The sequence below is a fragment of the Cavia porcellus genome, unplaced genomic scaffold, assembly GCF_034190915.1.
Source record: "Cavia porcellus strain 051 isolate PalLab524CR breed Dunkin Hartley unplaced genomic scaffold, mCavPor4.1 scaffold_24, whole genome shotgun sequence".
NCBI lineage: Eukaryota > Metazoa > Chordata > Mammalia > Rodentia > Caviidae > Cavia > Cavia porcellus.
Genome location: NW_026947507.1, coordinates 49072493 through 49099930, shown reverse-complemented (window position 1 = coordinate 49099930; position 27438 = coordinate 49072493).

Sequence of the window (27438 nt, the reverse complement as noted above, 5' to 3'; positions counted from 1 at the left end):
TTTTCCTAGAAAATATTTAAATATATAGATTATAAGGCAACTAATCTAAAGGTAATATGAGTAACACAGATAACTTCTGAGGAGAAGTCTTTATAAATATATTATACCTTCTTGACTTCCTTGGTAATTTTGTCTGATCGTGTATCTTTGTACTACATTGACTGCTTCAGCAACACCAGGTGACCAAAACGGGGGAACAATGATGCCAAAAAGATGCCTTAAACAATAGAACAAGAACTAGAAAATTTTCAGTGAGGCCTTGCTGAAATGCAATGTAACATTTGCCCAGTATGAGAAAAAGGTTAGTGTTTTTTGTCTCTGGTAAATGCTGTTTTGAAAGGAAAATCAAGGTGCACTATCCAGCGCACTGGCTTTGAACAAAGCTTCCATTAGCAGAACTGGAACAGAATCTAAGTGGCTCCCCTCCCCTGCATATCGCCACTGGGTTTAATAGCCATAGCTCTTTTGTAACATGAAAACAACTTTCAAAAGCAAAGCCTGCCTTGAACTTTGCATTTTATCAAAAAGAAACTTTTTTTAAAAAGTAAACTATATTGTGTTTATTTGAGATTTACAATATAATGCTATGGGACATCTATAATTAATAAAATGGTGAACAACAGCAACACATCTATTATCTCACATTGTTGCCTTTTGTATGACAAGAACAGCTAAACTCATTCTTTAACAAAATTTCCTATGATAGTTTTGTTAACTTTTAAGTAGACTATTTTATATCTATTAAGTAGACTCTTCTGATAGCAGATTGTTTTGCATCCTTTGACCTGCATCTTCCCATATTTTCCCCATAGCCCCTGACCACTGCCACCTCCCCAGCTTGTGTGACATTGCTTTATTCTCTATCTCTAAGTATTTGATCTTTTTAAAATAAATTACACATCTATGTGATATCATGCAATCTTTTTCTTCCTGTGTCTTCCTACGTTTTTTCCCCATGTCTTCCTGTGTCTTATCTGATTCATTATAACGTTCTCCAGGTTTACCTATGTCGTGGTTGATGGCAAGTTCTCTTATTAAAGGCTGCTCTATGTTGTTGTATGTGCTGCATTTTCTTTACTCATTTGTTCTGTGACAGACACTTAAATTGTTTTTTGGTTTAAATTGTACCGTGGCTGTTGCAAATAAAATGAAATTTAGATAAATTTTCAAGTTGATAAACTGGGTGTATACCCAGAAAAAGGCTTGCTGGCTTGTAGGGAAGTTCTATTATTGCGTCTTTCAAAATCTCCAAACTGTCTTTGCTAGTGTACGAATGTACAGTGTTCCAGGGTTCATTTTCTTCATACCTTTGCCAGCACTTGCTCCCTCTTATTGTTTTAGTAACAGCCACCCACATGGGTGAAAGGAAGTAATTAATTCATCCTGGTTGCAATTTGTATTACTCCGATAATTAGTGACTGCCTGTTGGCCATTTTCTGTGTCTTCTTTGAGGAACTGTCAAACACAAACACTTAACTACATTTCTGAGCCCCTTGGTGTCTACTAAAGACAAAGAGGATGAAGCTGCTGGTCTGCTAACTGGGTGTTTGGACTACCCTGTTTCATATTTCTTTAAACCCAGTAAGTTGTACAGTTCCCAACTATCTGGGGCTCAGCTATCCATTGCTGAAATAACTACTACCAAAGTTTAGATTTACCTTCAAACCCTCATACTCACGTCCTAATGTTTCCTTATTTAACTCCTGAGCTAGCCTCTCCTGAGATTACCAGGCCCACTTCTTACAAGAAATGGAAAGGTATCTCTTCACTCCATCTGATCCTGGGCTGACTTTGTCTTTACTTGATCTTTCTCACAGCATTTTTAAAAATTTTAATTGATTTATAGTGATATGTACATATTCATGGAATGCAATGTGATTATTCCAATACATGTACACCATGTACGATGATGATCTCATGTTTAGGGGCTACTCGTTCAAACCACAAATACTACTACCATCGCTGAAGCAATTTCCTCTCAGCTTGAATCGTACCACACTGAAAGGGTTTTTGTTTGTTTTATGCTCTATTTTTAAGAATTTGTGCCCTAGATCTAGAAGCACTTGTCTTCAAATGTCAGTTCTTCCATTTAATAGTGATATAAACTTAGGCAAGTTTCATGATTCTGTAGTTTCTCCATTTCATTTTCAAGATGCATTAAACTTTGATTTGATTAAAAATAATGCTTTATGAATAAAAATCTTTCAGGTAACTTATCTATTAGACAAAAACAGGTGTATTTGATAATGGACAATTTATGTGATTTCCAGAACTTGGCCTGGTGCTGTCCTTGCAGCTTGTCCTTAGGTATAATTTAAGACCTGCCCTTGCTGGACAATTTGTCTGAAAGGCAGTATTACTATTCTCACAAGATAAGGGCAATGGTTCATACTGGCTGGAGTGAGTGGTGTATCTGCGAAATGCTTTGAGTTTCTGTTATTAATAGAGCTATACAAATTCTCTGAAAGGAGTAAGGAGATAATTGTGATCCTATGATCATAGAAACTAATGTCACACACGAGGAAGCAAAATGAGTATTTATAACAAAGGCATTCACAAGGATTCATATAATTCAGAACCAAGGTAAAAGGGTCTCATGTCAGAAGCAGCACTAATAGAAGCCAGATCATTATAGTGGTTGTTTAATTAATTCTTTACTGTTAGGAGAAATGCCATTGACACTTCATTATTTTGATACTGAAACCACAATTGGGAGCTTTTAAAATGTGTATCTGAAACCACAAATAGACTCCTCTGCTCATTGTGAAGTGAGCTTGTATTCAACTTGTATTCAGAAGCGCTGCCTGTGTGTGATGTCCTTGTAGTTCTCGGCTGATCTATTTTCACATTTTGTCCCTCAGATATGTTCACGTGTATTATTAGCTGCAATTTGCAAGATTAGAGAAATAATGTGTTTGGAAGAGGTTGGGAAATTTCCTATAATAGAGTACCAATAATTTATTAATATTGCTTCATTCAGATAAAAATGGTACTCATTACTGGGAGAAATGATTCTTAAACTGCTATATTATAGAAAGCAAAACAGTCCAAATATCAAAATGTTTCTTAACTTTTATAGTTTCAATTTACTACTATCTTTAATAATTATATATGATTCATGACTAAGTGATGGTGATTTTCCTACACATCTTTCCATTGAAAAGTGGACTATTTAAGATGAGTGTTTACAAACTGCTCATCTGTATTATTAAAGGCTTTTTAGCTTCTTTTTTACATACATTTTATGTTTCCCTTTTTTTACTTAAAGAAAAGAAAATTTAAAAAAACAAAAGAGAAAAAGTAGAATAATACAGAATTCAAAAAAATTAACATCATAAAATCACTAGCTGATACATTACATATTATCTTCCTAAAAATAGTTGTTAAAGTTATAAAATTGAACCATAAAAAGTGGCTAGATACTCAAGCATCGACAGTGCAAACACTTCTGTCAATGATCTAACAGAAATTTAGTAATATGGTCATCTATTTTACATACTTTGCATATGTTTTAAAAGATAACTTTTTCACTTTTTGGTTTTTTAAAGTGTTACTTTTTTGGATGTATCTTTGGTGCTAGGATACAGGAAGGTAACTAAAGCTATATAATATTCTTTCTTTTCATTTACATTTTATTCATGAGTGATAGTTCTTTTCAGTGAATCTTTAATTGTTGCATGACAGGTACAATTACACTATATAAAGTATCGCTTTAAAAAGACATGCACATGGTGATGAGGTGCACATCTGTAATGCCAGCCATTTGGGAGGCTGATTTCGTAGAACTGAGTGTCAGACTTCGGCCAGGGCAATTTAGCAAGACTGTGTCTCAGAATAGAAAAGGCAGGAAATGTAGTGCAGCTCTTCCTGGAGTCAATTCTCTTTACTAAAAAAAAGTATATTACATAATAATAGAAATAAAATAATAAAGATTTTTGTTGTTATTACCAACTATTTAAGCCTGAAGTATATTTTTTATCTTTCATTCTATATTCAGAATTTCAAAACTGGACAGAGTGCAACAAATAGCAGAATGGCCTTGGCAACATTAAAATTAAGAAATGAATTGAGTTAATGAGTGACTTTTGTAAGTGATCCATCATTTAAATATATTTTAACATAGTGCAATATGAATAACCTTGCATGAGAAAATACTAAAACAACTAAAAATATTATACAGGATATATTTTATGAGTATGTGTTACCTTAGGTTTGGCTGGATGTCCTACAAATTTATTGTACCATTACTGATAAAATTAAACCAATTAGCATTATTTAGAAACATTTGGTAGAGTATAATAGAGTTCTAAATTATTAACCAAATTACAACCTCTGCTAGGTGAAAGGGTCCTGATTTCTGTTCATCTCCCCCATACCTGTCTGTACCCCATATGTGCAGCCTTCAAAATGTCATTGAATTCATTTAACAGAACCTTAATTCACCCTTCTGGATTCCAGTAGCAATTCAATTCAGTTCCATTAGAATTTAGTAACTCCTGTTCATGTAGCCAACTGCTTAATAGTAGAATCCAACATAAATAAGAAAAATGTATTCATGATGATTCAGAACATGAGACAAAGAGGCTAGAGAATAAAACAGAACCTTAGGTTTACACGGCAGGGACTCCCAACTGACTCACAGTGGTCAGGAGTTTAAAGATGAGGCAGAGGGAGAAGTGCGGTGATGGATGGGAGAGGGCTGTGGCCTCTTAGTGCCAGGAATTGCAGGTGGCTCGAGGGGTACTGGGATTGAGAGACTGGAGTCCAGCCAGGCTGTGAATGCTCTCCTGCTCACCCTCCCCTTCTTCCTGCATCCTCTGAAGTGGGAACAGCTCTCGAGTTTGGAGCCTGTATTTATACTCTAGGTCAGTGATGGCTAAATGTCAAGAGTGCCCAGACTGTAACCCAAAGTCCACATATTAATCGCAAAGTCCTAACATTACAATTAAACCTAAATACTGAGGTTTTAGTTTAGAAAATTGAATATATTAACATCTTTTGTTTTAAAAGAAAACAAATAACATGCCTGTTGTAGGTTCACCACCACTGTTCTTTTAGTCTCATTTCATTATTTCTTTCCTTCTATAGTTTTGATTTGGATTTGTTCTTGTCCCTAAAACTTTGAGATATATCATTAAGTTGTTTATTTGAAATCTCTCTGATTTTCTAATGAAGCCATTAACAGTTACAAAATTCCCTTTTAGAACTGCCTTAACTGCATCTCAGATTCCAGTATGTTGTATTCCCCTTTTTACTTTCATTCCAGTGAGATCTGATGAGATATAAATTCAGTTTATTTTTAAATTTTTTAAAGAGCAGAAAAATCAAAATGCTAACAAAAAAGCAAAATAATAACAAGAAAAGACAATATTGATATAAATTTCAAACCAAGATGACATGAAATTAACAATGGTTATTATATTGCATATTGTTATCTTCAAAATATTTGCTGAGGTTACCAAATACAGGCATGCATTGTTGATCATTGTTGATTTGCCTTTGAGCGGTTTCTTTCCCTTTTACTATAGCTCTTGTGACTTTTGGACCTTATTTACTTTTTAGTTTCTTACAGTAGTGAGACAATATGTTGTTTACACAAGCAAGCCTGATTTATTTTTTATGAGAATAGTTTCTTTTTTTTTAAATTTTATTTAAGGAGAAAAGAAAAAAAAGCAGGAAAAGGGTACAAGTTATACAGATTTACAGAAAAAAAATGAACAGTAGGAAATCACTAGTTAATGGATTACATATTGTCATCTTAGAAATAATTGTTCAAGTCACAAAATTAAAGCTTGTAAAGTGGACATTCCATCAATGATACTGCCAACAGTTCTGTTCATTGATCCAATAAAACTCTGTGATATCATTTTCTATCTTATACACTTAAATATACATGCAGTTATATAGTTTGGAGCACTTTCTTTTCCTCTCTTTTGTACCATGACTATTACACATTTTGGGTTTCATTGCTCCCACAGTTCTTATTACTTTTTTGGAAGAGAGTAAAACCAAATGTGACATAACAGAACAGAATCGGTCAAGTCAAAAGGGTGGACATAATAAATAATGTAAAAACATAATACAAGGTGATCAACAATGGTTACCATAATGCCTCCCGCTATCTCTAATAGAATTGCCTATATCGTTAGTTATAATACAATTGAACAAAACAGTAAAGAATAAAACTGACAAAACCAAAACATTGGAGACATTGCAGGTCTTCAAAAGTAGATAAAAGTCAACAAGAATGGGCGTCATAATGAATCTCATTATCTTCACAGCTGATGCCTAAACTTTCGAACCTGATACTATCCAGCAAAACAGAATAGGGGAACATCAGTTAAAAACCAGATGGTGAGAGTAATACAGGGCTTGAGAATAGTTTCTAGTTTCACCCATTTACCTATAAAAGCCTCAAGTTTATAGTTCTTTATGACTGAGTAGTATTTAATTTTTTATCTGTTCCTCAGTTGATGAGCATTTGTGTTATTTCCAAGATCTAGCTATTACAAATTGTGCAGCTATAAACATGGGTGCATATATATTACTGTAGTATGACATTTTCAGATCTTCTGGGAAAATACCCAAAAGGAGGCTAGCTGGGTTGAATGAACCCTCTAATCCTGGTTTTTTGAGCAATCTCCACACTGATTTTCACAGTGATTGTACTAGTCTACACTCACACCAACAATGCAAAGAAATCATGAACAAAAACTAAACTGCAGGAAGTACTTCAAAGATTCAACCCCTGGGATCTCATTAAAAAGGTTTGCACACTGAAGAAATCACCAACAGAGTGAAAAGAAAACTCACTGATTAGTAAAAGATTTTTTCCAACTGTCCCTCAGACAAAGACTTCTATTTAGAACATATAAAAAATTGAAAAGAAATCATGTCTCCCAAATTCAAAGACCCAATCCAAACATGGGCATTTGTGATGAATGCACAGTTCTCAGATGAAGAAATGGCAAATAAATATATGAAAAAATATTCAACATCATTTCAAATTCATGAAATGTAAATTAAAATAACACTGAAATATCATATCACTCCATAAATAAGGGCTAATATCAGGAAGTCAACAAACTCTAGTGGGACTGTGGGAGGAAAAGAACTCTTCTCCACTGTTGGAGGGAGTATACACTGGGACAACCACTGTGGAAATCAGTGAGGAGATTCCTCAAAAACTCAAGATTTTTTCTTACTTTATCTTCCAGTAGATTTAGTGTTTCTGTCTTAATATTTAGATCTTTGATTCATTTTTACTTTAGTGATGATAGACATGGATCTAGTTTTACTCTTCAGCTTGTAGAAAGCCAGTTTTCCCAACACCACCTAGTAAAGAGGCTATCTTTCTTCCAGTGAACATGTTTGGCCCCTTGTCTAAGATAAATTGGCTGAGTTTATTTGTAGTTGAGTCTGTACCTTCTGTTCTGTTCCACTGATCCTCAAGTCTGTTTTTTACTAGTACCATGCTAATTTTATTATAGTAGCTTTGTACTATAATTTAAAATCTGGAATTGTGGTGACTCTGACCTTGTCTTTGTTGCCCTGGATTGTCTTTGTTTTTCTAGGTCTCTAGGTTTCTTCTACTTCCAGATGAATTTTAGGAATGTTTTTGCTAGATCAATGAAGTATGCTAATGGTATTCTCTCAGGAATTGCATTAAATCTGGATAACAATTTTAAGAGTATGGCCATTTTCATTATGTTGGTTCTTCCTATACATGAGCAATCTTTCCATTTTTCTGATATTGACCTCAATCTCCTTTTTCAAAATACTGTAATTTTAATTATATAGATCCTTTATTTCTTTTGTTAGATTGATTTCTAAGTATTTCATTTTTTGAATGCTATTGTGAAGGGTATGGTTGCCCTAATTTCTTTTTCATTGAGTTGTTTGCGTATAGGAATGCTATTGATTTTTGGGTGTTGACTTTGTACCCAGCTATGCTACTGAGTTTGGTTATTAACTCTAGGAATCTTTTGGTGGAGTTTCTGGAGTTTTCTATATAGAGTATCATGTCATCTGTGAATAACAATAGTTTAACTTTCCTATTCTTATTCCTTTTATTTCTCCCTCTTGTCTGATTGCTCTGGCTAATGTTTCCAGAACTGTATTGAATAAGAGTGGTGATAGTCACATCCATGTCTTGTTTCTGATTTTAGAGTGGAGGCTTTCAGTTTGGGCCATTTAGTATGATGCTGGTTTTTGGCTTTTATCAGATTGATGAGATCATCTATTCTGATTTTCCATAGGTTTTTTTTTTTTTTTTACCACAAATGAGTGTTGGACTTTATCAAAAGCTTTTTCAGCATTTATTGAAATAATCTTGTAAATTTTGTCTTTTGCTGTTGATATAGTGTGTTACATTTATTGATTTGTGTATGTTGAACCATCCTGCATATCTGGGATGATTCCTACTTGGTCATTGTGTACAATCTTGATGATTTGCAGCATTCTGTTTGCTAGTATGTTATTGAGGATTTTTGCATCTATGTTCATTACGAAGATTGGCTTGTAGTTCTCTTTTTTGGTTGGAGCTTTCTCTGTTTTGGTATCAGGGTAATACTTGCCTGCAGGAATGCATTAAGGAGAATTGCTTCCCTTTCAATTTCCTTAAAGAGTTTGAGGAGTATTGGTGCTAAATCTTCTCTAAATTTGTTGTAGAATTCAGCTGTAAGTCCATCTGGACTCAGTCTTTTCTTTGTTGGTAAGTTTAACTATGTTTTGAATTTCATTAACTGATAGAGGGTTATTCAGGATTTTATATCCTTTCTATCCAGCTTCGGTAATTTATATGTTGCCAGGAAGCTGCCCATTTCTTCCGTGTTTTCTATCTTATGAATGTATAAATTTACTAAGTAAGTATTGATAATCTTCTGAATTGCCGCAAAATCTGCAGTGATTTCATTCATTGCATTTCAGTTTTTTCTTTCCTGTTTTTGATAAGATTGGCTAGGGGTTTATCAATTTTATTTATTCTTTCAAAAATCATTAATTCATTAATTCGTTTTACTGTCTTCTTAATTTCAATTGTGTAAATTTTGCTCTGATCTTTAAAATTTCCTTCATTCTTTGGGATTTGGGTTTGACTTGATCTTCTTTTTATAGAAGATTGAGTTGCAGCATTAGGTTGTATACGTGTGTTTGTGCAGTTTTCCTGATGTGAGAATTCACCACTATAATTTCCCTCTTAGAACTGCTTTCATTATGTACCACAGGTTCTAGTAAGCTGTATTCACATTTTCACTTGACTGTTGATATTGTATAATTTCTTCTGTGCTCCATTGGTTGTTTAGGAGAATGTTGTTTAATTTCATGTGTTTATGGAGTTTTTTGTGGCTTCTACCATTAATTTCCAATTTCATTGCAGTATGGTCAGATAATAAGCATGGGATAATTTCAATTTCTTTATATTTACTTAAGTATGTTCTATAGGCTAGCATATGATCTGTTTTAGAGAATGTTCCATGTGCAGCTGAGAATAATGTGTATTCTTGCTGAGTGGAACACCCTGTATACATCCATTTATTCACAAGTTTGGTTCAGTTCTGTTAGTTCTTTGCTGATTTTTTGTTTTTTTGATTTGTCTCTTTATGACAATGTGATATTAAGGTCCCCTGCTAAAATTGTGTTATTGCTTATATATGCTTTTTCGTGTCTATTAATATTTTTATATAGTTGGGTGCTCCCATATTTGGTACATATGTATTAATGATTGTTATCTCTTCCTCTTGAATTTTTAACTTTAACAAGTATGTAGTGACCTTCTTTGTCTCTTTTGATAATTCTTGGTTTGAAACTCTCATTATCGGGAAATAGAATAGTGACTCTTGCTTTTTTCTGGGTTTCTGGGAGTACTGTTTTCCATCCTTTGACTTTCAGTCTATGACTTTCCTTTTGAGTTAAACGTATTTTTGATACAGCATATTGTTGGATTTTGTTTCTTAATCCACTCTGCCAGTCTCTTTTGATTGGTGAGTTGAGGCCATTTACATTTATGGCTATAACTGGTATGTATTGACTTATCTTTGTCATATTGTCTTCTTGTTAGTTCTGTATTTTTCTTCTGTGTTTAAGTGCTTACCCTCCTTGGTGGTTTTATTCTGTTGTCTTTAGAATTGTGGTCATCTTTATGTCTTTCTAGAGTATATTTTTGAACTCTTTGTAAGGTTGGTTTGGTGGTCATGAATTTCTTCAGCTGTTCTTTGTCACGGAAGTATCTCCTCTCTCTATGGATTTTGAAAGATAGTTTTTCAGGGTACTTCAATCTGGGTTAAAAGTTGTTTTCTTTCAGCACCTGAAATGCTAATTTGAGAATTTGTGTAGAGAAGTCTATCCTGGTACTGGTGGGCTGTCCTTCGTTGGTGATCTGTTTCTTTTTTTCTGACAGCTTTTAGTATTCTATTCTTGTGCTGAATTTCTGGAATCTTACTTATTATATGTCTTGGTATAGATTTACTTTGGTTAGGGCTAATTGCAGTTCTATTTGCTTCACTTATCTGTATGTCAGGTTCTTTTTCCATGCTTAGAAATTTTTCTACTGTTATTTCTACAAAGCCTTTTCATATCATTTGTGTTGACTCCCACTTTTTCATTGACACCTATCCATCTTGTATTTTTCTTCATATCATCTTGAGGTTATTAAATTGTTATTTCCTGGTCCCTACTTATTTTTAAGGGATCTTTTCTTTTCTTTTGTGATCACTGGCTTCTATCCTGTCTTCAAGATCTGAGAGTCTATCTTAAGCATCATTCAAGCAATTTTGTCAGCTTCCAATGGAATTTTTAATTTCCTAAATATCTCTTTCAAGCTGTTGTATGCATTCTAATTCTTTCTGATGTTGTTCATGCAAGGTTTCCTTCATTTTCCTATGCTGGTCTTTTTTTTTTTTTTAAAAATCTATCTTCTTTAGATATGTTTAACAATTATTTCATAATGGTTGTAATTCCTTTTTTTAAAAAACTTGTGACATTATTTCTGATCTGATTTCCTTTACAGCTTTTTGGAGTTGTTTCTTTACTTCCGTTGCTATCATTTTAGAAATTTCAGGTGTGTGACTTTTACATTCTTTGAAGTCTATGTCTCCTGGGCTTGTTTTGGGTGGGTAGATGTCTGAGATAGCATTTTGCTCCCTCATTTTGTCATTTTCCTAGGTTCCTTCAGTGAATTGATTAAGTCCTAAGTGCTTCCCTAGCTGACAGACTGTCCCATGGTGTAAAGGATTGGGCTGGCACGTGAGTTCCCAGGGTACTAGAAAAATGATGGATGGGGCTTCTGCCCTCCCTCAGATCACCAGGGGTCTCCTCAAAGGCAGAAAGTCTCTGGCTAGGGTTCTTCTGAACTCATACTTCTCCCTGGGCTGCTCCACAAATTATACCTGACCTCTGTATTGGACTTGGCACGATTTGGCTCCCACAAGATCCACAGATGACAGGGGCACTTCCCCAGTAGATGGTGTCAGGGTGCTGCACTGTGTATGGCAAGTTTGGCTCCTCCAGAACCTATGTAGCAGGCTGGACCACTCCCTGATGGACAGTGCTGGGGCAATGGTTGGGCAGAGTTCAGAATCTCTGAGACCCACACAGTTAGCTGAATCACGTACACCCCCAATCATTCCAGTTTTTTATGTTTGCTAAGACTTGTTTTATTTTTTTTCTATTTTATTTTATTTTTCACTGGAAGTCAAACTCAGAATCTTGGGCTTGCCAGGCAGGTACTTATGCTGCTGAGCTTTTTCTCCAGCCCTATGTTCTAAAACATGATATATTTTGGACAAAATTCTATGGGTTGCTGAAAGGAATGTGTATTCTACAATTGCTGGATGCAATGTTGTGTAGATGTCTGTTAAATTTATTTGATCTATAGTAGAGTTTAACTCTGTTAATCCTCTGTTGCTGTTATTATTTGACCTGCATAATCTCTTTGTCTGGTAGGTATTGAAGTCTTTATCATTATATGGAGGTGTACTTGTTTTTTATGTTGAGTGGTGTTGTGATATTGAGTGCTTTAAGATGTGCTACACACATATTTGCAGTTGTTATATCTTTTTGGTAAGTTGTTCCCTTTATCACTATGTATTGACTTTTATTGTGTCTTCTCACTAATTTTACCTAGAAGTATGCTTTATTGGACATGAGAACTGCTATTCCTATTTGTTTCTGTGTTATGTTTGCATGGAATATGTCTTTGCACTCTCTCACTTTCAGTCTGTGAATGTCTTTAATAGTGAAGTCTGTTTCTTGTAGACAGCACACAGTTGGGTTCTGTTTGTTTAACTGATCTTTTACTGGACTTAGAAAAGTAAAGCCTTTTGCATTTAGAATTTTTATATAAATGCAAGTACTGATTCCTGTCATCTATCATATTTCCATTATTTGATTCATTCCTGATTCTCATTTATTTTCTCTTTTAATGATATTTATTGTTTCTCATTTTTTCACCTTTCCCTTCCTTTGCTCTTTTTTAAAAATTTTATTTAAAGGAAGACTAAGCAAAACAGAAAATGGGTAGAAATAATACATACTTTCAAAGAAGAAATAAACAGTAAGAAATCACTAGTTGATATTTACATATTGTCCTCTTACAGATAGTTATTCAATATACAAAAGTGGAGCATATAAAGTGGGGTTTCAAATAGTGAGACTGCAACCAGTTCTGGTCAACAAAAACTGAGAAATATGGTTATCAATCCTATACACTTATTCATGCAGTTATCCATATCTTCAATTACGTTGAGATTGAACAAACCCAAACAGGCTAATATCACTTTGAACAAAGAATAATACTATTGCTGGGTATTACATTATGACACTCCAGAAACAGCACTAGGTACTTTAGTTTCTCTTTTTCTTCAAAGTATTTGTTCATTTCATCATGTGTCATAAGATCAGTTCTCATAAACTGTTTATTAGACTCTACACATGCATGAGTCTTAACATGTGTTTCTCTCCTTTTTATATTAGAGGGAGAAACAAAACAAAGAAAGATAAAACAAAACATATTCCTATAAACACACGAAATGAAAAAGATATATAAGACAGTTGTACAAAGAGTTCTACCATAGTTCCTGTGTTGTCTCTTGTTATCTTCAATAGAATTGGCTATATCATCAGACATCAGCACATAACAGTATTAATAAAAACACAATTTTGTATGTAGTATAAAATTTCAAAACAGGTAGTAATCAAGCCAGAATGGGTTTTGCAATGAGTTTTGTCATCTTCAGTATAGTTGCCTAAATGCTCAGACTTGATACTATCAATCATATCAGTTTTGAATAAAATTTGTCAATACCAAACAGCAATAAAACAAATCAAATTTAACTAAGATCAGTCATGATAAAATAGTATAAGTCATACAGGGCTCCAGATTAAGTTAATAGGAAATTAAAGATGATTACTGTGCTATATCCTGATGTTTTTGGGATACCTGTCTGTGCCCTCAAATCTAATACAGATAGACAAACTAGGATGGAATAAAATCTATCTAAGTAGAGTGGTGTGAGTAATATGGGTTTTAATTCTTTTACTCTTTTTTTTAATTGGTACCAGGAATCGAACTCATGACCGCCTGCTTGCAAGGCAGGTGCTTATGCTGCTGAGCTAAATCCCCAGCCCCATGGGTTTTAATTCTTGATACACTATTAACAATATCTTCTGCCATCTTTTTAAGGTCATTCCGCTCCTTTGACTTCCCCAGGGGGCACTGTGTATTTTTGAGTCTCACCTAGATCCTTAGCTTTAAATTGGGGGAAACCTGCTATTTACCTAAGTGGTTCCAAACCTTCTCCCTCCTGGACTTGATCTCTAATTATATACCTTTACCTATTAAAGCCTGTCTTTCCAACCTATCCACAAATACTGATCTAGTTGCCCCTATTACTCTCTGGTTCCCTGTCCCATAGAGCATTGTTTTCCCATATTTGATTTTCAGCCCAGATTCTCTTTTTCAGGTTGATTATATTTCCGTATAGAGCATCTCAGTGGACCCTACCTCCTGGTCTACTCTACCTGTGATTCTCTTTTTTAATTTAGTGTATCAAGGCCATCTATATTAGAGTTTATAATCATCTTTCTCTGTCTCGTTTCTGTTATGCTCATTGTTTGCCATTAGTTGACTGCTTGTCTTCTGCATTCTACTTTGTGCTCCATTCATTCAGGCCTCTCTGCTACTGTTTCTGGAATCTCAGTACTTTTCTCTCTCTCTAGAATGCCCTGCAGTATTCTCTATAGGGTTGGATTGGTGGTCCTGAATTTCCCAGTTCCTCTTTGTCTTGGAAGTGTCTTGTTTCTCCATTAGTTTCTAGAGGCAGTTTGGCAGGGTATATCAATCTAGGGTGGAGGTTATTTTCTTTCAGGGCTTGGAATATTTCACTCCAAGCTCTTCTTGACTTGATGGTTTGTGTTGAGAAGTCTACCGTGATTCTGATGGGCTTTCCTTTATAGGTGATCTGTTTCTTATCTCTAACAGCTTTTAATATTCTATTCTTGTATTGAATTTCTGGGATATTGATTATGTGCCTGGGTGTGGCTCTGTTTTGGTTGTAGGTGGCTGGAGTTCTGTATGCCTCATATGTCAGAATATCATTTCCTTTTCCTATGTTTGGGAAGTTTTCCTTAATTATTTCTGTGAATAGCCTTTGTAGTTCCTTTGTTTGTACCAGCTTCTTTATTCAATTTCTTTCTTCTCCTTACAGATCATCTTGTCATCTTCTAGCAATGTTACTGCTTGTTTCCTTGTTATTTTAGAAAAGTTTTTCCTTTCATAATCCCACATTGCAAAGCTGTCCTCCAGTTTGGATAATCTATCCTTAGTTTCTTTCAAGCAGATTTGCTATCTTTCCATAGAGTTTTTAATTTCCTGGTAATCTCTTTGAATCTGATTTATGTATTCTATATTTTCTTTATATCCTTCATCAAGTGGTTCTCTCCTTTGAGTTCCTCCATTCTTCCATCTGTGTCTTCTTGAGAGGTTTTTAGCATTTCTTTCATTAATCTATTTATATCTTGCTTTACTTGATTAAATATTTCACTTTTGAACTCATCTATGAGGTCCTGAATATATTTCTTTATGTGCACTGATGCTGTGTCTGATAGTGCATGTTTGCTGTCCTCAATCTCTTTTGTATTTACCTTTCTTGGATCAGTGTTTTCAGGGTTGAGGCCTGGGGACTTGTTCTATTTCCTCTTCTAATATTTTTGTTTCTTCCATATAAACATATAAAGAAGGCCCCTGTCCCTTTTTTTGTTGTTGTTGATTCAGGTTCTTCTGAAGCGCTGCTGGCTAGGTGACCCTGCCTACTCCAGGGTGCTATTGAGTGCAAATAGGGACAGCGGTATGTTGGCCCCTCCCCTCCGGGTCAGCCAGCCCTCTGAAGACTTCACTGTGCCTTAGTGTGCAGTACATAGGGAATTGGTCTGAGACACCATACTGGTTCCCAGCCATGGGTGTGCCCAGACCAAGGACATCTGACCAATCCCGTCTGGGAAGGGAACAACTGACTTAAGTCTCTGCAGTACCTTGTTTCTGCGAGTCCTGCCTGGTTCCAAAATGTCATTCCCTTTCCCTTGTAAAGGTTTTAGTCCCGACACTCAGCCCAGGTCAGTTCAGGTCCCCTACCGACGCCACTTTCTGTTGTTCTCGGATCCCCGACCTCAGTGCACCCACACCCCAGCGCAACTGTGGCTCCAGCGAATCGAAGCCGTGGGAAGCCGGAAGCTGGCAGTTCACTGAGTCGCAGCTGTGCGAGTCTGTACGATCCAGCCAGTGCAGTTCTCTGGTTCGCTGCTCCCTCCTGCCCTTACATCTCTGCACCAAGGCCTTCAGGCTTGCCGGCCACCAGCTTCACTGTGCCCGTGCACCTCCGGGTTCCAGCAGTGCTTCTGGCACAGTGGGACCAGCTCTGGTGAGAGCACCGCCAGCTACCACCTTCCTCTGTTCAAGTTTTTCTTTTTTAAAATTCTTTCCAGGGCTTCAATTCTCACTTTAGTTTCTTCCTTCGTCAAGGGGATCTACATCTTTCCTGCTTTTCCTTCTCCAGAATGCTATATTCCAGCACCTGGGCTGTTTCTCTCAGAGAAGCTTTTTAGTTTGCTGCTTACTGTTCTGCCATATTCCCAGACTTGACCTTTCTAGTTGTTTGCTCTTTTTTGTTTGTCCCTTCAAGATGTTTTCTCTTCTGTTTTACCATCTAGTGCTGGAGTAGCTGCACACTCTATCTCATAGACTTTATTTTTTTTGCTTGGGTTTATGTTTTGTATGTGTCTACTGCAAAGCTAGTTTAGTGGTCATGAGTTACTCTAATTTATGCGTATCTTAGAAAGTCTTTACTTCTCTTTCCTTTTGAAATACTTTGTTTCCCCCAAAATTGTGTAATCTACACTGGTAGCTGTTTTATTTCAGAGCATGAAATACATCATTACATGCCCTCTTGGCTTTAGAGCTTTTGTGAGAAATCTATTATTCTTATGTTTTATATTAAAACTGATTTGGAATTTCTCTTCTTAGGCTTTTAATAATCTTTGTCTTTAATTTTTGGCATTTTAACTACACTGTGTCATGGATAGTTTCTTTTTAAATCATGTCTATTTGTGTTTCTAAATGGCTCAAATATCTGATTGTTTTCTTTCCCTATTTTTAAACTATTTTCTGTTATTATTTCACTGAATCGGTTTTCTCTGCCATTAGCCTGTACTTATTCTGAATCTTGAGATTGATCTTTCAATGCTTTCACAGATACTTGTATATTCTGTTCTTATATTTTATTTCTTATTACTCTTAGAACATTCTATTTCATCCATCTTAGCCATAAGCCCTGATATTCTTTCTTCTGATTGATCTAGGCTCTTCATAAAACTTTTGACTGAGTTTTTAATTTAATTTATTCAGTCTTTCATTTCTAAAAGGTAAAATGAATGTTTCTTTTCCAGAATATCCACTTTCATTAAAATGTTCTTTCACATCCTGCATTTTCTTGCTTGGATAATTCAGATAATTACTTGTATTTGTTTTGAATTCATTGGTCATTTTAAAGAATCATATTTAAATTCTTTGTAATTTCACTTATTTTGATATACACTGATTCAGTTACTGAGAAATTATTTACTTTTAGAGGCAACTCATTGCCTTATTTCCTCATTTTCTTGTGTTTCTATGTTTAGATTTGCATATTTATTGGGACGGTACAGCCACCTATAAAACAGGAAGATTCTTAACACAGCCCATCATGTCACAGTCTAAATCTGCTGGAAAGTTTTGGGAATTTCTCATGTACCAACTCACTATGCAGTCTTCAGTTCTTCCATCTATTCAGACTGCATATTTTTCTGGTAGTGGAGTATACTGAGATTCTCTTTCAGTTCCTCTCCCTTCCTAACTACTGTACTTTATTTCTATTATTTCACATATTATCCCAAATGCCAGTATACTTTAGTGTATCATTCAGCTTTTCTGCTGCTGGAACACAATACGCAATACCTACAACTTGAAGAAGAGATGTAATTTAGCTCATGTTTTCAAGAAACTTAAAACATGGTTGACTGGCCCCAGGAAAGGCAGATCATGGGGGAAAGGAGTAAAAGAGCAAAGCACCTTAATTCATGGTGCCTGGGAGGCAGAGCAGGGGACAGTGCCAGAGAGGAACAGGTAAGGGACCAGATACAGTAGCCAAGGTCAAGCCCCTGAGTCACCCAGACACATGCAGGAGGGTGCTGTGATAATCTGCTGGGTGTTTCTTAATTCAATGAAGTTGGCATAGTCCAGCCTAACCAACACTCTGGGTTTTACCTGGTTGCTGACTCTTGGTTGAACTGCAGGGCTTTTCTGTGGCCCTCCTACATGGTCATGCAATTGCTTGTTTACCTGGTCATTTGCTTTGATCTACTGGAGCAGCTTATGTATGCTCTTTGTCTCCACTTTATCATGATCTGCTCCTTAAATTGCCCTTCAAAAATTAAGCTGCTTATACGAAACTTGCCCAAGTTCTTATGTTGGAGTTAGTTGATAAGGTGATCCAGTCATTAAAGCTTTTCAGGCCAAGACCACCTGTCCTATACTTTCTGGTGGAACTTTAGAATTTCAGTAGCATATTTGATGAAACATGAGGAAATCCCTAAAGAAATAAGTTTTAGAAAAATTTTGATCCTTCCTGTAACTGTTTATCTAACAAAGATATAAATTAGGCTAGCTTATTTGCATAATAAAATGTCATCTTTCCTCTTACTTATCTGAATCTAAAAGCTATTCAATAGATAGGTGGGACTTTTTTTTTGCAAGCATTTAAACCATCTCATCAAACTATCAAGGGCGGTAGAAACACTGCTGATGAATGCTGGAATGTTCAGACATATATATTATATAATCACACATATATATTAGCATATCATCACTAATTTTCATGCCTTTATTGCTGAGGTTCTGATTGAGAATTCCATAAGTTTTATAGTTAAAGCTTTTACCTGAAGAAAGGGTAGATAGACAGATAGATAGAATCATAATTGTGAAGGGGATTTTGCTCAACTCAATCTTATCTCAAATTTCAAGAACAATTTTGCCTTAGCAAAGAGGTGAAATTCCTATTAATTCTAACAGAAGGCCATTAACCAGTTATGTTTATTGTCTACCACTTGTTTTAACATTTGTATTTATATTTGTGTACTATGCATTTCATGTTTTCAAATGAAGACAGAATATTTGAAATTAGAACATGAAAAATATTTTCCCAGATATGTTCATTTTAGTCCATATTTATGGAAATGACAAACTTTAACCATTTTACAAGCTCTACTGAAGAAGAGTCTCAAACATATCAATTAATAAAGTATAGATTTGTGAAGAGCTTTTTTCCTGCGTTACCAGTGATGGTCATTTGTCAACATAAACTTGTGAAAGCTTCTGCACATTAAGCTTGTTTATGTGCATCTTCAGTGTCTACAAATGCAAACAGACAGATTAGGAAAATAGACATTCCTTTTAGCAGAGTTTGTAAGCACCACACAAATTGCACTCCCAAGTGCTTTCAGGTATAGAAAGAACTGCATCTCCTTTTGTGTAACTGTGAGGCCAGCAATCAGCTTCAGACTAAAGCAGAACTAGCAAGACTTCCTCTTTTGATCAGACAGAGATAAGAGTGAAACCCTACCTGTCAGTCTTTGCCCATGGTTCTCAGATGAAATGACAATCTTAATGGACTATGGTAAGCTCATTTAACTTAGAGGTGAAAGAAATCCTTGCCAATGCAATATTCCCAAGAACCGAGGAATTTAAAGCAACTCCAAGAACATGTATTCATTGCACTTTTCAATGAAAGGAAAATTGGCAAAGGACAATGAACCTAAACTGATACAAAAACATGTTTCTGTGCTTTGAGATACAGATAAAGGAACAAACCAGAGCCCTGCGTTAGGGCTGAAGAGCATGCAGTGGAAACGGAGTGTGGAATGTAGACATAAACTGTCACTGCTAGTTTTCCTCATTGGAGCACATCCACGGGGAACATTTGAACTTACATGTGGGGAGAGGCTGTCTTGAAGCTGATGTCAGATGTCCAGGAAAGCAGCTCAAATCACCCCAGCTGCACGGGAGCTGTCTCACTGGAATACTAAAGAGCATCAATAGCTTTCTTTGTCTCACATTTAAAACTTACCAAGGAAACACCATCTCTGCTATCTTACCATGCACATGAAAGGAACAGGAAAAAAAGTGGGAAACTTATGTGCCTTTAAAATAAGCAGCAAGCAGTTTACTGTCTTGTGTAGCCCTGTGATGCTTTCTCCCAATACAGTTTGAGTCTCACGTATGCACTTCACGCATGCCTGCGGCCCACGCTCACCTTTGCAAGCCCTTCTTCACCAGGTGGCCTGTTCTCCCACTCAGCAGTAGCACCTGAGGCAAGGCCACTGTAGTTGGCACTTAGTGTAGATCCACAATAGACTGATAGCTAACCTGGGGTCTATTCCCTGCCTTTTCACAATTTTGTGTTCCAACCAAGTCTCTCTTCCTTCCTAGGCCTCTGCTTTTAAACCTATAAATCAAGAGCATCAGACACATTAACCTCTCAGGTATATTCTGAATCTGTAATTTTAAATTTCTGCATCAGAAAAATAGCAGCAGAGAGGAATATTTATTTGAAATCTCCCTTTTCTTTTTTGGTAGGAATTTTACATCCCTTCATGGAAGAAGATAATTTCACACATTTATTTTTTAAAAAACCAAGCAGATCTTGATCATGTGTAATTCAATATTTTAGTTGTGCACAACTTGACTTTCAAGCATTCTAAGAACTTGGTAGAGGCCAGGCATGGTGGTACACTCCTGTAATTTCAGCACTCAGGAGGCTGAACCAGGAGAATCACTGTGAGTTCAAGCCCAGAATGGGCTACAAAGTGAGTTTAAGGCCAGAGTGAACTGGCCTTAAAAGTGAACTGCAGAGTAAGACTTTGTCTAAAAAAAAAAAAAAAAAACCAGAAAGAAAGAATTTAGTAGTGACTTTGCAAAGCCACCTGTAGCTCAAAATGGCTCTTACTTGCTTTCCAGAATGAATGATACTGGGTTAGACGCTTTGTTGTAAACCGTTAATAGAGGTTTTGAGCTGAGAGTTGACATGCTGAGGTTTTGTTTGTGTCATACACACCTTGGAAGACCCTTGCAGAACTGTTTTCAGGAAGCACATTCCTTCTGTGGCCCTACAAGATTTTCCTGTTGCTTATACTCCTCTAGCAAGGTTTGACCCACAGAGGAGAGTTCACCTCCAAACTCAGGATGTGAAGCTCACTCCACCAATCCCATTTGAGAAGGGGACAACTGACTGAAGTCACTGATGCCTCTTGTACTTACAGTCCTGCCCGGTCCCAGAATGTGTGAAGGTGGAGGAATTTGTGAATGATGCTTTGGTCAGGATGACTCGTCTTTTGAGTTGAGCTAGTTCTCTGATTGGTTACCATTCATTTTATTTTCTTTAAAATGCTTCAGAAGCCTCATTAAAGTTATATATGATAGTTTAAAAGATTCCCACACTCGAGGAGGACCACTATAGTGGACTTCCCAGCAGCTCCAGCCCCTCCTACCCAGCCTCTACTCCTCAGGGTTATACCTCTATCCTGCACTGGCCATCCCAAAGTGACCTACCAAGGAACAGTACCTGTTTTCTCTAGCCTCGTAGCTTTCTGATACTTTTTTATGTTTTGCTCTCAATTTAATCAGGTTTGAGGGAAAAAACATTGATATGTTTATTCAATATGTTTTGCTCAATACTTCTTTGCAATATTAAACTGAGTTTTGGATAAGTGTCATTCAGTGTGGAGTGAGAAAAGCACTTAATGCCTTTGGGAATTCTATTGTGTTGATTTTCTCATAAACTGTGGTGCAATTATTTCAAAAGTAATTAGCAAAATTAATTTTAACTTTTTCATGTATTCTCTAACTTAGTATCCAAGTTATGGTTGCTTCTGTCCTTATACATACTACTGTTCTTGTATTCTTATTGAGATTTATAGTGGTCATACATACAATTAATCAGACCTTGAAAATCAGACACCTGTGTCTCTTTCCTCTCTCATTGCTGTTGCTCAGTTAAATTGTTGATTCTTACAAAAGAAGGTCAGGTGATTTCAACCTCAAAGCCTGAATGCTGCACTGGAAATGGCATTGTCTTAAGTTATCTTTCTGATCAAGTCCAGAGGTGGGCAGAGCTGGGTCGGTGAGCAGGTCACAGAGAATCTTTCCACTCTGCCTTGTGCAGTGTGTTAGTAATGTGTCCTTGTAGTAAAAAATGACTTTTACAGTTCCAAACATGGTATTCCCAGTCTCCTAGTCTTAATCGACTTACTTTCTTCTGTGTTCAGAGTCAACTACATTCTTCCTTCTGTTATATTTAAGAGTGTGCATACCTTCTTGATGGAATCATGAATCTCTTAATGACAGCAGTTTGTATTTGCTATATCTCCACTGTCTTGTTTATAGGAGTTCAATGAATGTTTATTGAGCTAAATAATTTAAATTAAATTATTGAACTCCAAGTATTGTAAAATAACTCCAACTTCTACATTCCACTGACTTTCGAAGTTTCCTGACGGATTTATCACTCACTCAAGTGAGCTCATCTCTATTTGGTTGGAATGCAATTTACAGATTTGGAATTCCAAGAAGTTCAAAGTAAACAGAACACAACAATGGAAGCAATTTAAAACAAACAATATTATAGACACGCTCACATTCAGCCCAAAGTCAAGTGCTGAAGGAATTCTTACAAAGGTGTTGATTTCTTCCATTCTTCTCATTCTTAGATTACTTTAAAAGCTGAAAATAAGGATTGTCCTTTCTGGTTATTTTTAAGTCACTGGGTTAATTCATTCATTCATTTAAAGTGTACGAAGCACATACAAAGTAAAATCTATTTATAATTTTTAATACAAAGACATACAAACAAGTCTGTCAATAGCTGCACTGTCACCAGTATCTGTAACAAGTTTATAGCTCCAGTTACTTGAACAGGATGGACATACGGAAAGATGAAAGAGAACTGCAGAATACTTCTTTAGTAGAAGGTCTCTTGTACCAGTAGCAAGATCTCAGCTTCTTTTGGGCTGTCTCTGTGCACATTGAGAAAAATGAAGCCGCTGGCATCACAGGGATTGAGTCTTTTGTTATTGTTTCAGATGTGCCCAACCACTGGCTTTACTTTTATGAGTTAAACTTTATTTTAGAGGCACTTTTTAGTTGTTTCAGAGATTATCTGATAGACAATAAAAAAATAAAGTTTAAAATTAATGTATCAATGCTGAGTGTGGTGGTACATGCCTGTAATCCCAGCACTTGGAAGGCTGAGGCAGCAGGATCGCCACAGATTCAAGGCCAACCTGGGTTACATAGTGAGTCCAGGCAGCCTGAACTATATAGGGAGACCCTGATGTATATATTAGTTTAAGATCATTCCAGATAAGAATCTGCACTGACCCGCATGGCTTCTTTGGTGAGTCCCACTGTACTGAGCCATGCATGTCTGTGTCATGGCCAGGACCTGTCTGTGCCGAGCCTCAGTGCACCAAGCTTGGTGCTGCCTCTGCTGCACCTAGTGCTCGACCTTTGTTTTGTCGGTCTTTATATCTAGTCATGTGGTCACTTGGTATAGAAAACTAGGTGGAAATTAGGGATGGAGCGGCACAGTGGTGTAGATTAACTGATTATGATTTTTTAAAAAAAATTTTATTTAAAGAAAGACTAAACAAAACAGAATATGGGTAGAAATAATACATACATTCAAAGAAAAAATGAACACTAAGAAATCACTGGTTGATGTTTGCATGCTGTCCTTTTATAAATAGTTGTTCAAAATACAAAAATGGAACATATAAAGTGGGAATTCAAATAGCGAGATTGCAAACAGTTCTGTTCAACTGTCCAACAAAAACTTAGTATATGGTTGCCAATCCTATACACTTAAACATACATGCAGATATCCATACCTTCATTTATGTTGAGATTAAACAAACGAAAGCAGGCTAAAATCATTCTGAACAAAGATTAATAGTATTGCTGGATTTCACATTATGACACTCTGGGATCAGCACTGGGTACTCTAGTATCTTTTTAAAAAATTTTATTTAAAGAGAAACTAAACAAAGCAGAAAACAGGCAGAAATAGTACATACTTTCAAAGAAAAAAATAAACAGTAAGAAATCACTAGTTAATGATTTCAGATTGTCCTCTTACAAATAGCAATTCAAGATACTAAAGTGGAACATATAAAGTGGGGATTCAAATAGTCAGACTGCAACCAGTTCTGTTCAACTGTCCAACAAAAACTTGGAAATATGATTATCAATCCTATACACTTAAACAGACATGCAGTTACCCGTATCTTAAACTATGTTGAGATTGAACAAACCCAAGCAGGCTAATATCACTCTGAACAAAGAATAATATTATTGCTGGGTATCACATTATGACACTCCAGGAACAGCACTGGGTATTTTAGTGTCTCTATTTCTTCAAAGCATTTGTTCATTTCATCATATGTCATAGGATCAGTTCTCATAAACTGGTTATAGATTCTACACATGCATGAGTCTTAACATGTATTTCTATCTTTTCTATATGAGAGGGAGAAACAAAACAAAGCAAGATGAAACAAAACATATTCCTATAAACACATGAAATGAAAAAGACATATGAGACCATTGTACAAAGGGTTCTACCATGTTCCTGTGTTGTCTCTTATTATCTCCAATAGAATTGGCTATATCATAGGACATAGTATAATTGAATATATCAGTACATAATAGTATTAATAAAACACAACTTTGTATATAGTATAAAACTTCAAAAACAGGCAGTTATCAAACCAGAATGTGTATCATAGAGTCTTGTCATCTTCAGTGTAGTTGCCTATACTCAGACTTGATACTATCAATCATATCAGTATTGAATAAAATCAGTTGATACCAAACAGCAATCAATCAAAACAAATTTAACTAAAATCAGTCATGATAAAACAGTATAAGTCATACAGGGCTCCAGATTAAGTTAATAGGAAATTAAATATGATTACTGTGCTATATCCTGATGTTTTTGGGATACCTGTCTGTGCCCTCAAATCTAATGCAAGTAGACAAACTGGGACAGAATAAAATCTATCTAAGCAGAGTGGTGTGAGTAATGTGGGTTTTAAATCCTGATACACTATTAACAATGTTTTCTGCCATGTTTTTTAAGACTCTTCCTCCTTTTCACTTCCCTGGGGTACACTGTGCATTTTTGGGTCTGACCAAGACCCTTGGGTTTAAACTGGAGGAGCAACCTGCTATTTACTTAAGTGATTCTAAACCTTCTCTTTCCTGGACTTGATCTCTAATTGTATTCCTTTACCTATTAAAGCCTGTCTTTCCAACCTATCCACAAATACTGGTCTAGTTGCCTGTATTACTCTCTGGGGTCTCTGTCACATTGAGTGTTGTTTTCTCATATTTGATTTTCAGTCCATGTACTCTTTTCATGTTAATTGCATTTCCTATAAGTAGCATTTCAGTGGACCCTACCTCCTGATCTACTCATGTGGTTCTTTTTTTAATTTAGTGTATCAAGGCATCTATATTAGAGATTATAACCAACCTTCTCTGCCTCATTTCTGTTATGCTATTTTTTTGCCATCAGTTATCTGCTTATCTTCTTCATTCTGTTTTCTGCTCCAGTCATTGAGGCCTCTCTGCCACTGTTCCTGGAATCCTAGTACTTTTCTCTCTTTCTACAATGCTCTGCAGTGTTCTCTGTAGAGTTGGATTGGTGGTCACAAATTTCTCAAGTTACTCTTTCTCTTAGAAGCATCTTGTTTCCATTAATTTCTAGAGACAGTTTAGAGGGTATATCAATCTGGGATGGAGGTCATTTTATTTTGGGGCTTGGAATATTTCACTCCAGGTTCTTCTCTTTGATGGTTTATGTTGAGAAGTCTACCATGATTCTGATGGGCTTTCCTTTATAGGTGATCTGTTTCTTGTCTCTAACAGCTTTTAATATTCTGTTCTTATATTGAATTTCTGGGATCTTGATTATTATATGCCTGGGTGTGGCTCTGTTTTGGTTGTAGGTGGCTGGAGTTCTTTATATCTCATATATCTGAATATCATTTCCTTTTCCTATGTTTGGGAAGTTTTCCTTAATTATTTCTGTGAATAGCCTTTGTAGTTCCTTTGTTTGTACCCCTGCTTCTTCATTCACATTCTTTATTCTCAAGTTATAGATCATCTTGTCATCTTCTAGCCTTTGTAATGTTACTGCTTGTTTCCTTGTTATTTTTAAAAAGTTTTTTCTTTCATAATCCCACATTGCAAAACTGTCCTCCAGTTTGGATAATCTATCCTTAGTTTCTTTCAAGCAGATTTGCCATCTTTCCATAGAGTTTTTAATTTCCTGGTAATCTCTTTGAATCTGCTTCATGTATTCTATGTTTTCTTTATATTCTTCATCAAATGGTTCTCTCTTTTGTTTACATTCCTTCCTTCTCCTGTGTCTGCTTGAGGGGTGCTTAGCATTTCTTTTATTAATCGTCTTATATCTTGCTTTACTTGGCTAAATATTTCCCTTTTGAAATCATCTATGATGTCCCAAAGATATCTCTTTATGTCCACTGGTGCCGTGTCTGATATTGCATGTTGGCTGTCCTCATTCGCCTTTGTATTTACCTGTCCTGGGTCAGTGTTCTCAGGGTTAGGACCTGGGGACCTTTCTTGTTGCTTCCTCCTCCCATCTTTTTTGTTTCTTCCAGGAGACCCTAGTTTCTTTCTTTGTTGATTACAAGCCTTCTGAAGCATGCTGGTGAGGTAACCCTTCCCACTGCAGTGTGCTAGTGTGCTGCAAACAGGGGCAGTGTATATTGGCCCCTCCCCTCCGGATCAGTCAACCTGCTGAGAGCTTCACTATATTACTGTGTGCTGCATCCCCTCTGGGTCAGTCAAACTTCTGAGGCCTTCACTGTGTTAGTGTGCACTGCTGCCATAGGGAATTGATTTCAGATAATCTATAGGGTCTCAGCCAGGTCACATGACTCAGGCCAAGCTCACTCCACCAATCCCATTTGAGAAGGGAACAACTGACTGAAGTCACTGATGCCTCTTGTACTTACAGTCCTGCCGGGTCCCAGAATGTGGTCCACCGGAAGTCCCCTTTCTGAGGAATGGCTCCACTCCCGTCACTCACCACAGGTTGATGCAGGCTCCCCACTAGCTCAGCTCTTTGTTCATCTGGCAGATCCCCGACTTCAGTGTGACTGCACCTCCAGTGAGTCGAAGCAGCGGGACCTCCGATGGCTTGGCAAATCGCCCGCTGTGGTGGGAGCACTGATCCTTTAGCTGTTCCAGTAATAGCACCAGGACTGTATGTTTGATTGGTTCTTCTCACCTTAGTTTCTTCTTGGGATGAGAGAATCTATCTCCCTCTATTTGGGACTCGCTATGCTGTATTATGTTGAATTCTAAGTTGACTATCTCAAGCCTCTGTAGCCAGCTGTTATCTATCCACCATCTTTGCTTGAGTCTCAACTGGCTATAATTATTACATCAGAAATCTATAAAAAGAATAATGAGGAAGAATACTGACAGAAGTGAATAAGTTTAAAATGTCAGTTTTCAGTTTGTAGTCATGTTGTAAGTTGTAGGAAACCAAAAAGGGAGGGAGATTAAGCGTTGTGCCTCTTGATTCTACAGTCACTCCTTTCACCCTACATCTTACAACTGAGGTCTGACTTACCAGTCCCCTGTGAGAATAAGAGCTGGGGGGAGATTTATGTGTCCACCCCTGCAAACTCCAAGTCCAAACAGATTTGTCCTCATTCAGACTCACTTCAGGAATGGAGGCAAAGAAATGAAGAAAAAGGAAAAGAAACTACTTGCAGAAAAAATCCTATGTACCAAGGAACAAGAAACATACTAAAATTTTGGTG